Source organism: Drosophila kikkawai, chromosome 3L (assembly GCF_030179895.1).
Source record: "Drosophila kikkawai strain 14028-0561.14 chromosome 3L, DkikHiC1v2, whole genome shotgun sequence".
In the NCBI taxonomy this organism is placed as follows: Eukaryota; Metazoa; Arthropoda; class Insecta; order Diptera; family Drosophilidae; genus Drosophila; species Drosophila kikkawai.
Window position 1 is genome coordinate 32040273 of NC_091730.1, and position 14464 is coordinate 32054736.

The window sequence follows — 14464 nt, forward strand, 5'->3', positions numbered from 1 at the left end:
CTCACGTGCTAACCGCACTGATGACCAGAGACAGAGAGATCAAGAAAATAGTCGTATTGCTATGTCAGAATTGCGTTCTTTAGTGAGTGACAATGTAGGAGATAGGCTTAGAATGCAACGAGTTCGTGCACATCAAACACAACAACAGCAAGCTAGACATAATGAAATTGAGCGAATCCGCAGACGCAGTGCTCCTGTGATTCTTGAACGAGCTGCATTCCACTATGATCCGGCAATTAATTATTGTGCCGACAAATCAGTAACAATTGGGGAAATGAAAACAATTTGTAAATATTGTAAGGCGTTAAAATACACTGGTGAATCTTCTGGATTATGTTGTGCTGAAGGCAAAGTAAAATTTTACGCTCTTTAGTTTCTGGGATTGGAAATGATTCTAAGCACTTTTTGACCAACATTCAGAAATATAACAACTGTTTCCAGATGACATCATTTGGTGCTACACATATTATACAAGACAATTTCATGCCCACTTTCAAGGTATTATATAAGAATATTTTTTTATATTATTAAAGTTTGTACTAAAATAAATATATATCGGAAATAATTAATAGACAAATTTTTAAAAATTACAGATACAAGGACAAATTTATCACTTACTGGGAACTCTGTTACCACTACCTGATGCAGATCATCAATTTTTACAAATTTATTTTATGGGCAATTCAGATGCGGAAATTAATAATCGTTGTGCTCACAATCCAACAGTGAAGAGAACCATTGTCCAACAATTACAAATGTTTCTTCATCAGAATAACAATTTAGTAAACATGTTCAAAATAGCATTGGATCGGATGCCATCTGATAGCCATAACATTATTATTCGAGCTGACAAAACACCTGCCGGTGAACACACAAGGAGGTTCAATTCACCTACCATTGATGAAGTGGCTGTTGTCATTGTGGGAGAAAATTTACAATCTAGAGATATTGTGCTTCATCGTCGGAATAGTGATTTAAAACGTGTATCTGAAACACACAGGAGTTATGATGCACTACAATATCCTTTGATCTTCTGGCAGGGGGAAGATGGATACCATTTTAATATCAAAATGGTAAATCAAGTAACAGGTAAATGAATTGAACAAGATTAAATAATATTTTTAAATTCAATTCATCGAAGTAACAATTTAAACATTTATCATTTTTGATTGCAGGTGCTGAAACCAACAAAAAAGTTAGTGCTATGAATTTCTATTCATACAGACTCATGATCCGTCAAGGTGAAGTAAATCATATTTTGATGTGTCAACGACTTTTTCATCAGTTTGCAGTTGATATGTATGTCAAAATTGAGACTGAACGATTGATATACATCCGTTTGAACCAACGACGGCTACGGTCAGAGGAATACATTCATCTCCGCGATGCTATAAATGCTGATGGCAATGTGAATAATGTAGGAAGAATGACAATTTTGCCAGCTACTTATATAGGAAGCCCACGCCACATGCATGAATATGCTCAGGATGCTATGTCATATGTTAGGCATTATGGCCGCCCAGACTTATTTGTTACATTCACATGTAACCCAAAATGGTCCGAAATCAAGAAGGAATTACTACATAGCCAAACACCAGTTGATAGACATGACATAACCGCCAGAGTTTTTAAACAAAAATTAAAATCTCTCATGAATTTTTTAATAAAGCATTGTGTGTATGGCCGAGTCCGTTGTTGGATGTACTCTGTAGAATGGCAAAAGCGTGGATTGCCACATGCGCACATTTTAGTCTGGTTAGTGGACAAAATAAGGCCAGATGAGATTGATTCCATAATTTCAGCTGAAATTCCAGATGAAATAGTTGACCCAAAATTGCATGCAGTAGTTACCAAACACATGATACATGGACCTTGCGGACATTTCAACTACAATTCACACTGTATGGTCGACGGTAGGTGTTCCAAGCGATACCCAAGAGACCTGCTTGCTGAAACCATAACGGGAAATGATGGATACCCATTGTATCGTCGGCGATCAGTTGCGGACAGTGGGCGATCGGTAGTTGTGAAGGTAAGAGGACAAAATGTTGATGTAGACAATCGTTGGATTGTGCCATACTCGCCAATATTGTCCAAAGCTTTTGAGACTCACATCAATGTGGAATATTGTAATTCTGTGAAGTCGATAAAGTACATATGTAAATATGTTAATAAAGGTAGTGATATGGCTGTCTTCGGTGTAACCAATGCAAATGATGAAATATCACAGTACCAGATGGGTCGCTATGTAAGTAGCAATGAAGCTATTTGGCGAATCTTTTCATTTGCGATCCATGAAAGACACCCTACAGTAGTCCATTTGGCAGTCCATTTAGAAAATGGTCAACGAGTTTATTTTAATGCATCTAACGCGGCAGACAGGGCGACACATCCACCGTCGACAACATTAACAAGTTTCTTCACAGTCTGTCAAACTGATGATTTTGCTCGCACTTTGCTGTATGCTGACATGCCACGCTATTACACATGGAACGCATCATCGAAATCGTTTCAGCGTCGAAAACAAGGAACACCAGTTGAAGGACATCCAAATGTATTTGCTTCAGATGCTCTGGGTCGCATCTACACAGTACATCCAAATAACGATGAATGTTATTATTTGCGGTTGTTGTTGGTGAATGTTCGTGGTCCGACATCGTTTCAACAACTGAGAACAGTTAATGGACAGCTGTGTGCGACTTACCGTGAGGCATGTCAACTATTACATTTACTTGAGAATGATTCGCACTGGGATGATACGCTCAAGGATTCCGTAATATCTTCATCGCCGCATCAAATTCGTACATTGTTTGCGATTATCATATCGACATGTTTCCCCTCGAATCCAAAAGATTTGTGGGTTAAGTATAGAGATGACATGTCTGAGGATGTTTTGCATCGTGTGCGCCGTCAAACTTTGAATCATACACTACAAATGACTGAAGAAATTTACAATGACACATTGATCATGATAGAAGATATGTGTTTATTGATGGCAAATAAAGTATTGTCGTGTTTGGGAATGACAGCACCCAATCGTCATATGCACGATGCATTAAACCACGAGTTGCAAAGAGAACATCAGTACGACATTGAAGCATTGGCCGAAACAGTTCGTACAAATGTTCCACAATTAAATCAACAACAAAGAATTGCGTACGACACTTTGATAGAAGCTGTGAACAGTGGATCTGGTGGAATTTATTTCCTTGATGCTCCCGGAGGAACCGGAAAAACGTTTTTAATTTCATTGCTTTTGGCGAGGATCAGATCGCGAAATGATGTTGCTCTAGCGTTGGCTTCATCTGGAATAGCTGCAACTCTGCTAGAAGGCGGGCGGACTGCACATTCTGCCTTGAAATTACCACTAAACATGCAAATCACCGAAACACCAATTTGCAACATCGCCAAAAATAGCGCAATGGCCAAGATCCTACAGGTATGCAAATTGATTGTTTGGGATGAATGCACAATGGCCCATAAGAGGTCACTGGAGGCACTGGACAGAACGTTGAAAGATCTTCGTGACAACCAAAATATTTTTGGTGGGGCCATGATTCTGTTGTCAGGTGATTTTCGTCAGACTCTTCCAGTTATTCCCCGATCAACTGTTGCTGATGAACTAAATGCATGCCTAAAATCATCAAATTTGTGGCAGTAAAGACACTCCACTTAACAACTAACATGCGAGTATTTTTGCAACAAGATGAAACTGCAAATGTGTTTGCGAAGCAGTTGTTAGACATTGGAAATAATAAAGTTGCAGTGGACACCTCGACCGGATTCATCACATTACCTACAGATTTCTGTCACATCACAGACTCAAAAGTGGAGCTTATTCAGCGAGTTTTCCCAGATATAGCGCAAAAGTTCAATAACCATAATTGGCTGGGTGAACGAGCAATATTAGCAGCGAAAAATAAAGATGTCGAGGATCTTAATGCGACCATTCAGAATTTTCTTCCAGGACAGTTGGTTTCCTTCAAATCAGTCGACACCGTAATGAACCAGGATGACGTAGTCAACTATCCCACTGAGTTTTTAAATTCACTGGAATTGCCTGGATTACCACCTCACAATTTGCAGTTAAAAGTGGGATCAGTTGTCATCATGCTGCGTAACATTAATCAACCTCGACTATGCAATGGAACAAGACTGGCTGTGAAAAGACTGATGAATAACGTCATTGAGGCGACAATCATAAAAGGAAAATACAAAGGAGAGGATGTCTTGATCCCGCGGATACCGATGATTCCAACGAACTTACCATTCGATTTTAAACGGTTACAATTTCCAGTGCGTCTGGCCTTTGCGATGACCATAAATAAATCGCAAGGACAGTCGTTAGAAGTTTGTGGAATCAACTTGGAGTTTCCCTGTTTCGCGCATGGACAATTATACGTCGCGTGTTCGCGCGTCGGAAAACCGTCTTCTTTGTTTATTTACGCACCACAAAACAAAACAAAAAATATAGTTTATGAGAAAGCTTTAAATTAATTAACAGACTGTATTTTAACAGTGTGTGTCTGTGAATATCAAATTTAAACCTTATAAATAGCCAGTATTTCAGGAAAACTCTGTTTTGTAAGTAAGCAACATGATGTATCGAAAATAATCTATATATATAAAAATCAATTGCTGTTCGTTAGTCTCGCTAAAACTCGAGAATGGCTGAACGGATTTATCTTATCTTGGTCTTGAATTATTCGTGGAGGTCTAGGGAAGGTTTAAAAGGTGAGAAAAATTCGAATAATTGCCGGGAAAATCCTCAAAACAGTATTTTTCTATTTCCCATACAAACGTTTTCTAAATAAAATGGAGAGTCAATTTGTAATTTATTACCGCTGTATAACAGGGGTGCCCAAACGTTGCTTATGGCAGAGCAACGCACCAATACATATAAATGAAAACACAAATACATTTACGCAAAAGTTTTTTTTACTTCAAATTTCTGCACTGAAAAAAATGAAAGTAAATTCAAATTAAGATATCGGAAGTAATAAAAATACATGAAAATACATTTTAACAATGCATTGGGGCTCACCATAGCAATTTTTACAAAATAAAAAATTAGATTCTGCAATATCAAACATCTTGCCCGCAACGCAAAATACAACTGATTTTTCGCGATGTACTTTTTTCGGCGATCCAACAACAATTTACATTCGGACAAGCGAGATAACGGTGAAGCCTATGAAAGAGCACGGAAAAAAGTATCCATCCTGTCTGTCGCTTTTCAGTCAGAGCTTTGTGGCTACGTGCGCGAGAACTTTCTTTACTTTGGTGATCCTTTGTGATAGTGACATTCCAAGTAATGTGCTCTTTTTTGTGATAGTGACACTTTACTGCTAAATAAACGGGAAATTTTCTCAATTACAATTTACGATGCCGAGGAGAAGACGACCTAACGTAGGTCGTCGTAGTCAATCAAATGTGCGAAGAGCTACCTCACGTGCTAACCGCACTGATGACCAGAGACAGAGAGATCAAGAAAATAGTCGTATTGCTATGTCAGAATTGCGTTCTTTAGTGAGTGACAATGTAGGAGATAGGCTTAGAATGCAACGAGTTCGTGCACATCAAACACAACAACAGCAAGCTAGACATAATGAAATTGAGCGAATCCGCAGACGCAGTGCTCCTGTGATTCTTGAACGAGCTGCATTCCACTATGATCCGGCAATTAATTATTGTGCCGACAAATCAGTAACAATTGGGGAAATGAAAACAATTTGTAAATATTGTAAGGCGTTAAAATACACTGGTGAATCTACTGGATTATGTTGTGCTGAAGGCAAAGTAAAATTGCCACAATTGGTCCCACCACCAGATCCTTTACGCTCTTTAGTTTCTGGGATTGGAAATGATTCTAAGCACTTTTTGACCAACATTCAGAAATATAACAACTGTTTCCAGATGACATCATTTGGTGCTACACATATTATACAAGACAATTTCATGCCCACTTTCAAGGTATTATATAAGAATATTTTTTTATATTATTAAAGTTTGTACTAAAATAAATATATATCGGAAATAATTAATAGACAAATTTTTAAAAATTACAGATACAAGGACAAATTTATCACTTACTGGGAACTCTGTTACCACTACCTGATGCAGATCATCAATTTTTACAAATTTATTTTATGGGCAATTCAGATGCGGAAATTAATAATCGTTGTGCTCGCAATCCGATGCTCTGGGTCGCATCTACACAGTACATCCAAATAACGATGAATGTTATTATTTGCGGTTGTTGTTGGTGAATGTTCGTGGTCCGACATCGTTTCAACAACTGAGAACAGTTAATGGACAGCTGTGTGCGACTTACCGTGAGGCATGTCAACTATTACATTTACTTGAGAATGATTCGCACTGGGATGATACGCTCAAGGATTCCGTAATATCTTCATCGCCGCATCAAATTCGTACATTGTTTGCGATTATCATATCGACATGTTTCCCCTCGAATCCAAAAGATTTGTGGGTTAAGTATAGAGATGACATGTCTGAGGATGTTTTGCATCGTGTGCGCCGTCAAACTTTGAATCATACACTACAAATGACTGAAGAAATTTACAATGACACATTGATCATGATAGAAGATATGTGTTTATTGATGGCAAATAAAGTATTGTCGTGTTTGGGAATGACAGCACCCAATCGTCATATGCACGATGCATTAAACCACGAGTTGCAAAGAGAACATCAGTACGACATTGAAGCATTGGCCGAAACAGTTCGTACAAATGTTCCACAATTAAATCAACAACAAAGAATTGCGTACGACACTTTGATAGAAGCTGTGAACAGTGGATCTGGTGGAATTTATTTCCTTGATGCTCCCGGAGGAACCGGAAAAACGTTTTTAATTTCATTGCTTTTGGCGAGGATCAGATCGCGAAATGATGTTGCTCTAGCGTTGGCTTCATCTGGAATAGCTGCAACTCTGCTAGAAGGCGGGCGGACTGCACATTCTGCCTTGAAATTACCACTAAACATGCAAATCACCGAAACACCAATTTGCAACATCGCCAAAAATAGCGCAATGGCCAAGATCCTACAGGTATGCAAATTGATTGTTTGGGATGAATGCACAATGGCCCATAAGAGGTCACTGGAGGCACTGGACAGAACGTTGAAAGATCTTCGTGACAACCAAAATATTTTTGGTGGGGCCATGATTCTGTTGTCAGGTGATTTTCGTCAGACTCTTCCAGTTATTCCCCGATCAACTGTTGCTGATGAACTAAATGCATGCCTAAAATCATCAAATTTGTGGCAGTACGTAAAGACACTCCACTTAACAACTAACATGCGAGTATTTTTGCAACAAGATGAAACTGCAAATGTGTTTGCGAAGCAGTTGTTAGACATTGGAAATAATAAAGTTGCAGTGGACACCTCGACCGGATTCATCACATTACCTACAGATTTCTGTCACATCACAGACTCAAAAGTGGAGCTTATTCAGCGAGTTTTCCCAGATATAGCGCAAAAGTTCAATAACCATAATTGGCTGGGTGAACGAGCAATATTAGCAGCGAAAAATAAAGATGTCGAGGATCTTAATGCGACCATTCAGAATTTTCTTCCAGGACAGTTGGTTTCCTTCAAATCAGTCGACACCGTAATGAACCAGGATGACGTAGTCAACTATCCCACTGAGTTTTTAAATTCACTGGAATTGCCTGGATTACCACCTCACAATTTGCAGTTAAAAGTGGGATCAGTTGTCATCATGCTGCGTAACATTAATCAACCTCGACTATGCAATGGAACAAGACTGGCTGTGAAAAGACTGATGAATAACGTCATTGAGGCGACAATCATAAAAGGAAAATACAAAGGAGAGGATGTCTTGATCCCGCGGATACCGATGATTCCAACGAACTTACCATTCGATTTTAAACGGTTACAATTTCCAGTGCGTCTGGCCTTTGCGATGACCATAAATAAATCGCAAGGACAGTCGTTAGAAGTTTGTGGAATCAACTTGGAGTTTCCCTGTTTCGCGCATGGACAATTATACGTCGCGTGTTCGCGCGTCGGAAAACCGTCTTCTTTGTTTATTTACGCACCACAAAACAAAACAAAAAATATAGTTTATGAGAAAGCTTTAAATTAATTAACAGACTGTATTTTAACAGTGTGTGTCTGTGAATATCAAATTTAAACCTTATAAATAGCCAGTATTTCAGGAAAACTCTGTTTTGTAAGTAAAATAATCTATATATATAAAAATCAATTGCTGTTCGTTAGTCTCGCTAAAACTCGAGAATGGCTGAACGGATTTATCTTATCTTGGTCTTGAATTATTCGTGGAGGTCTAGGGAAGGTTTAAAAGGTGAGAAAAATTCGAATAATTGCCGGGAAAATCCTCAAAACAGTATTTTTCTATTTCCCATACAAACGTTTTCTAAATAAAATGGAGAGTCAATTTGTAATTTATTACCGCTGTATAACAGGGGTGCCCAAACGTTGCTTATGGCAGAGCAACGCACCAATACATATAAATGAAAACACAAATACATTTACGCAAAAGTTTTTTTTTACTTCAAATTTCTGCACTGAAAAAAATGAAAGTAAATTCAAATTAAGATATCGGAAGTAATAAAAATACATGAAAATACATTTTAACAATGCATTGGGGCTCACCATAGCAATTTTTACAAAATAAAAAATTAGATTCTGCAATATCAAACATCTTGCCCGCAACGCAAAATACAACTGATTTTTCGCGATGTACTTTTTTCGGCGATCCAACAACAATTTACATTCGGACAAGCGAGATAACGGTGAAGCCTATGAAAGAGCACGGAAAAAAGTATCCATCCTGTCTGTCGCTTTTCAGTCAGAGCACGGAAAAAAGTATTACGATATTATATTGTGTTACGAGTTACGATATCTATGAGTGCATCCTTCTATCTTTGTGGCTACGTGCGCGAGAACTTTCTTTACTTTGGTGATCCTTTGTGATAGTGACATTCCAAGTAATGTGCTCTTTTTTGTGATAGTGACACTTTACTGCTAAATAAACGGGAAATTTTCTCAATTACAATTTACGATGCCGAGGAGAAGACGACCTAACGTAGGTCGTCGTAGTCAATCAAATGTGCGAAGAGCTACCTCACGTGCTAACCGCACTGATGACCAGAGACAGAGAGATCAAGAAAATAGTCGTATTGCTATGTCAGAATTGCGTTCTTTAGTGAGTGACAATGTAGGAGATAGGCTTAGAATGCAACGAGTTCGTGCACATCAAACACAACAACAGCAAGCTAGACATAATGAAATTGAGCGAATCCGCAGACGCAGTGCTCCTGTGATTCTTGAACGAGCTGCATTCCACTATGATCCGGCAATTAATTATTGTGCCGACAAATCAGTAACAATTGGGGAAATGAAAACAATTTGTAAATATTGTAAGGCGTTAAAATACACTGGTGAATCTACTGGATTATGTTGTGCTGAAGGCAAAGTAAAATTGCCACAATTGGTCCCACCACCAGATCCTTTACGCTCTTTAGTTTCTGGAATTGGAAATGATTCTAAGCACTTTTTGACCAACATTCAGAAATATAACAACTGTTTCCAGATGACATCATTTGGTGCTACACATATTATACAAGACAATTTCATGCCCACTTTCAAGGTATTATATAAGAATATTTTTTTATATTATTAAAGTTTGTACTAAAATAAATATATATCGGAAATAATTAATAGACAAATTTTTAAAAATTACAGATACAAGGACAAATTTATCACTTACTGGGAACTCTGTTACCACTACCTGATGCAGATCATCAATTTTTACAAATTTATTTTATGGGCAATTCAGATGCGGAAATTAATAATCGTTGTGCTCACAATCCAACAGTGAAGAGAACCATTGTCCAACAATTACAAATGTTTCTTCATCAGAATAACAATTTAGTAAACATGTTCAAAATAGCATTGGATCGGATGCCATCTGATAGCCATAACATTATTATTCGAGCTGACAAAACACCTGCCGGTGAACACACAAGGAGGTTCAATTCACCTACCATTGATGAAGTGGCTGTTGTCATTGTGGGAGAAAATTTACAATCTAGAGATATTGTGCTTCATCGTCGGAATAGTGATTTAAAACGTGTATCTGAAACACACAGGAGTTATGATGCACTACAATATCCTTTGATCTTCTGGCAGGGGGAAGATGGATACCATTTTAATATCAAAATGGTAAATCAAGTAACAGGTAAATGAATTGAACAAGATTAAATAATATTTTTAAATTCAATTCATCGAAGTAACAATTTAAACATTTATCATTTTTGATTGCAGGTGCTGAAACCAACAAAAAAGTTAGTGCTATGAATTTCTATTCATACAGACTCATGATCCGTCAAGGTGAAGTAAATCATATTTTGATGTGTCAACGACTTTTTCATCAGTTTGCAGTTGATATGTATGTCAAAATTGAGACTGAACGATTGACATACATCCGTTTGAACCAACGACGGCTACGGTCAGAGGAATACATTCATCTCCGCGATGCTATAAATGCTGATGGCAATGTGAATAATGTAGGAAGAATGACAATTTTGCCAGCTACTTATATAGGAAGCCCACGCCACATGCATGAATATGCTCAGGATGCTATGTCATATGTTAGGCATTATGGCCGCCCAGACTTATTTGTTACATTCACATGTAACCCAAAATGGTCCGAAATCAAGAAGGAATTACTACATAGCCAAACACCAGTTGATAGACATGACATAACCGCCAGAGTTTTTAAACAAAAATTAAAATCTCTCATGAATTTTTTAATAAAGCATTGTGTGTATGGCCGAGTCCGTTGTTGGATGTACTCTGTAGAATGGCAAAAGCGTGGATTGCCACATGCGCACATTTTAGTCTGGTTAGTGGACAAAATAAGGCCAGATGAGATTGATTCCATAATTTCAGCTGAAATTCCAGATGAAATAGTTGACCCAAAATTGCATGCAGTAGTTACCAAACACATGATACATGGACCTTGCGGACATTTCAACTACAATTCACACTGTATGGTCGACGGTAGGTGTTCCAAGCGATACCCAAGAGACCTGCTTGCTGAAACCATAACGGGAAATGATGGATACCCATTGTATCGTCGGCGATCAGTTGCGGACAGTGGGCGATCGGTAGTTGTGAAGGTAAGAGGACAAAATGTTGATGTAGACAATCGTTGGATTGTGCCATACTCGCCAATATTGTCCAAAGCTTTTGAGACTCACATCAATGTGGAATATTGTAATTCTGTGAAGTCGATAAAGTACATATGTAAATATGTTAATAAAGGTAGTGATATGGCTGTCTTCGGTGTAACCAATGCAAATGATGAAATATCACAGTACCAGATGGGTCGCTATGTAAGTAGCAATGAAGCTATTTGGCGAATCTTTTCATTTGCGATCCATGAAAGACACCCTACAGTAGTCCATTTGGCAGTCCATTTAGAAAATGGTCAACGAGTTTATTTTAATGCATCTAACGCGGCAGACAGGGCGACACATCCACCGTCGACAACATTAACAAGTTTCGTCACAGTCTGTCAAACTGATGATTTTGCTCGCACTTTGCTGTATGCTGACATGCCACGCTATTACACATGGAACGCATCATCGAAATCGTTTCAGCGTCGAAAACAAGGAACACCAGTTGAAGGACATCCAAATGTATTTGCTTCAGATGCTCTGGGTCGCATCTACACAGTACATCCAAATAACGATGAATGTTATTATTTGCGGTTGTTGTTGGTGAATGTTCGTGGTCCGACATCGTTTCAACAACTGAGAACAGTTAATGGACAGCTGTGTGCGACTTACCGTGAGGCATGTCAACTATTACATTTACTTGAGAATGATTCGCACTGGGATGATACGCTCAAGGATTCCGTAATATCTTCATCGCCGCATCAAATTCGTACATTGTTTGCGATTATCATATCGACATGTTTCCCCTCGAATCCAAAAGATTTGTGGGTTAAGTATAGAGATGACATGTCTGAGGATGTTTTGCATCGTGTGCGCCGTCAAACTTTGAATCATACACTACAAATGACTGAAGAAATTTACAATGACACATTGATCATGATAGAAGATATGTGTTTATTGTTGGCAAATAAAGTATTGTCGTGTTTGGGAATGACAGCACCCAATCGTCATATGCACGATGCATTAAACCACGAGTTGCAAAGAGAACATCAGTACGACATTGAAGCATTGGCCGAAACAGTTCGTACAAATGTTCCACAATTAAATCAACAACAAAGAATTGCGTACGACACTTTGATAGAAGCTGTGAACAGTGGATCTGGTGGAATTTATTTCCTTGATGCTCCCGGAGGAACCGGAAAAACGTTTTTAATTTCATTGCTTTTGGCGAGGATCAGATCGCGAAATGATGTTGCTCTAGCGTTGGCTTCATCTGGAATAGCTGCAACTCTGCTAGAAGGCGGGCGGACTGCACATTCTGCCTTGAAATTACCACTAAACATGCAAATCACCGAAACACCAATTTGCAACATCGCCAAAAATAGCGCAATGGCCAAGATCCTACAGGTATGCAAATTGATTGTTTGGGATGAATGCACAATGGCCCATAAGAGGTCACTGGAGGCACTGGACAGAACGTTGAAAGATCTTCGTGACAACCAAAATATTTTTGGTGGGGCCATGATTCTGTTGTCAGGTGATTTTCGTCAGACTCTTCCAGTTATTCCCCGATCAACTGTTGCTGATGAACTAAATGCATGCCTAAAATCATCAAATTTGTGGCAGTACGTAAAGACACTCCACTTAACAACTAACATGCGAGTATTTTTGCAACAAGATGAAACTGCAAATGTGTTTGCGAAGCAGTTGTTAGACATTGGAAATAATAAAGTTGCAGTGGACACCTCGACCGGATTCATCACATTACCTACAGATTTCTGTCACATCACAGACTCAAAAGTGGAGCTTATTCAGCGAGTTTTCCCAGATATAGCGCAAAAGTTCAATAACCATAATTGGCTGGGTGAACGAGCAATATTAGCAGCGAAAAATAAAGATGTCGAGGATCTTAATGCGACCATTCAGAATTTTCTTCCAGGACAGTTGGTTTCCTTCAAATCAGTCGACACCGTAATGAACCAGGATGACGTAGTCAACTATCCCACTGAGTTTTTAAATTCACTGGAATTGCCTGGATTACCACCTCACAATTTGCAGTTAAAAGTGGGATCAGTTGTCATCATGCTGCGTAACATTAATCAACCTCGACTATGCAATGGAACAAGACTGGCTGTGAAAAGACTGATGAATAACGTCATTGAGGCGACAATCATAAAAGGAAAATACAAAGGAGAGGATGTCTTGATCCCGCGGATACCGATGATTCCAACGAACTTACCATTCGATTTTAAACGGTTACAATTTCCAGTGCGTCTGGCCTTTGCGATGACCATAAATAAATCGCAAGGACAGTCGTTAGAAGTTTGTGGAATCAACTTGGAGTTTCCCTGTTTCGCGCATGGACAATTATACGTCGCGTGTTCGCGCGTCGGAAAACCGTCTTCTTTGTTTATTTACGCACCACAAAACAAAACAAAAAATATAGTTTATGAGAAAGCTTTAAATTAATTAACAGACTGTATTTTAACAGTGTGTGTCTGTGAATATCAAATTTAAACCTTATAAATAGCCAGTATTTCAGGAAAACTCTGTTTTGTAAGTAAGCAACATGATGTATCGAAAATAATATAATATAATAATTCATGCTTTATTCAATAAATGCTTTTTTATTAAATACGGATTCGATTTGTTTGTTTTAAAATCATTTTATACAAAAGATTAGGTCTTTTATTTATCGATGAGGCAGTACGAAGTCTGCCGGGTCAGCTAGTATAATATAATAATTCATGCTTTATTCAATAAATGCTTTTTTATTAAATACGGATTCGATTTGTTTGTTTTAAAATCATTTTATACAAAAGATTAGGTCTTTTATTTATCGATGAGGCAGTACGAAGTCTGCCGGGTCAGCTAGTTAATTAATAAAAATATTAATTATAAGGAAAAATAATTCGATCGGAATGATGGGATCGGAACACCTGACACTTTTTTTCTCAATTCAATGTTCGTTGTAAAGAATGTAAAGCTCTTAGTTATGTATGTATGTAAGTATGCAGATGTCGCGACGGCAGCGGAACTATGTATGTAAGGCGCGCCAATAAAATGCAGAAAAAAGACGGACACTGGCTTACAAAATTTTGTTTTAATATTTTATTCTTTATTTATTTTAATTTATTTTCTTGGTTTTTTTCTTTTTTAAAAATGTTGTATGTAAATGTATGTGGAATGTATGTACATATGTGTATGAGGATGAAAATATAATGTGTAATATATATAGTGACATATCCACAGTCCTACGGACTCTGTCTACG

General features: G+C 38.0%; 2 long non-coding RNA genes across 6 annotated transcripts; both read left to right on the forward strand.

Annotated features, from left to right (window-relative positions):
• The first annotated feature begins 361 nt into the window (after positions 1-361).
• LOC121502718 (uncharacterized) lies at positions 362-3650 on the forward strand. Of its 3 annotated transcripts, none has more exons than XR_011444978.1 (4): positions 362-498; positions 594-1089; positions 1176-2032; positions 2427-3650. It is a non-coding gene; the product is annotated as an uncharacterized lncRNA (long non-coding RNA). The 3 variants fall into 3 exon arrangements; XR_005991064.2 differs by having other exon boundaries at positions 1176-1755; positions 1815-3650; XR_011444977.1 differs by having other exon boundaries at positions 1176-3650.
• A 5231-nt stretch (positions 3651-8881) lies between these two features.
• LOC121502703 (uncharacterized) lies at positions 8882-12138 on the forward strand. 3 transcript variants are annotated; one of them, XR_011444937.1, is made up of 4 exons: positions 8893-9658; positions 9754-10249; positions 10336-11192; positions 11587-12138. It is a non-coding gene; the product is annotated as an uncharacterized lncRNA (long non-coding RNA). The 3 variants fall into 3 exon arrangements; XR_005991063.2 differs by lacking the exon at positions 11587-12138 and having other exon boundaries at positions 10336-10915; positions 10975-11571; XR_011444936.1 differs by lacking the exon at positions 11587-12138 and having other exon boundaries at positions 8882-9658; positions 10336-11571.
• The last annotated feature ends 2326 nt before the right edge of the window (positions 12139-14464 follow it).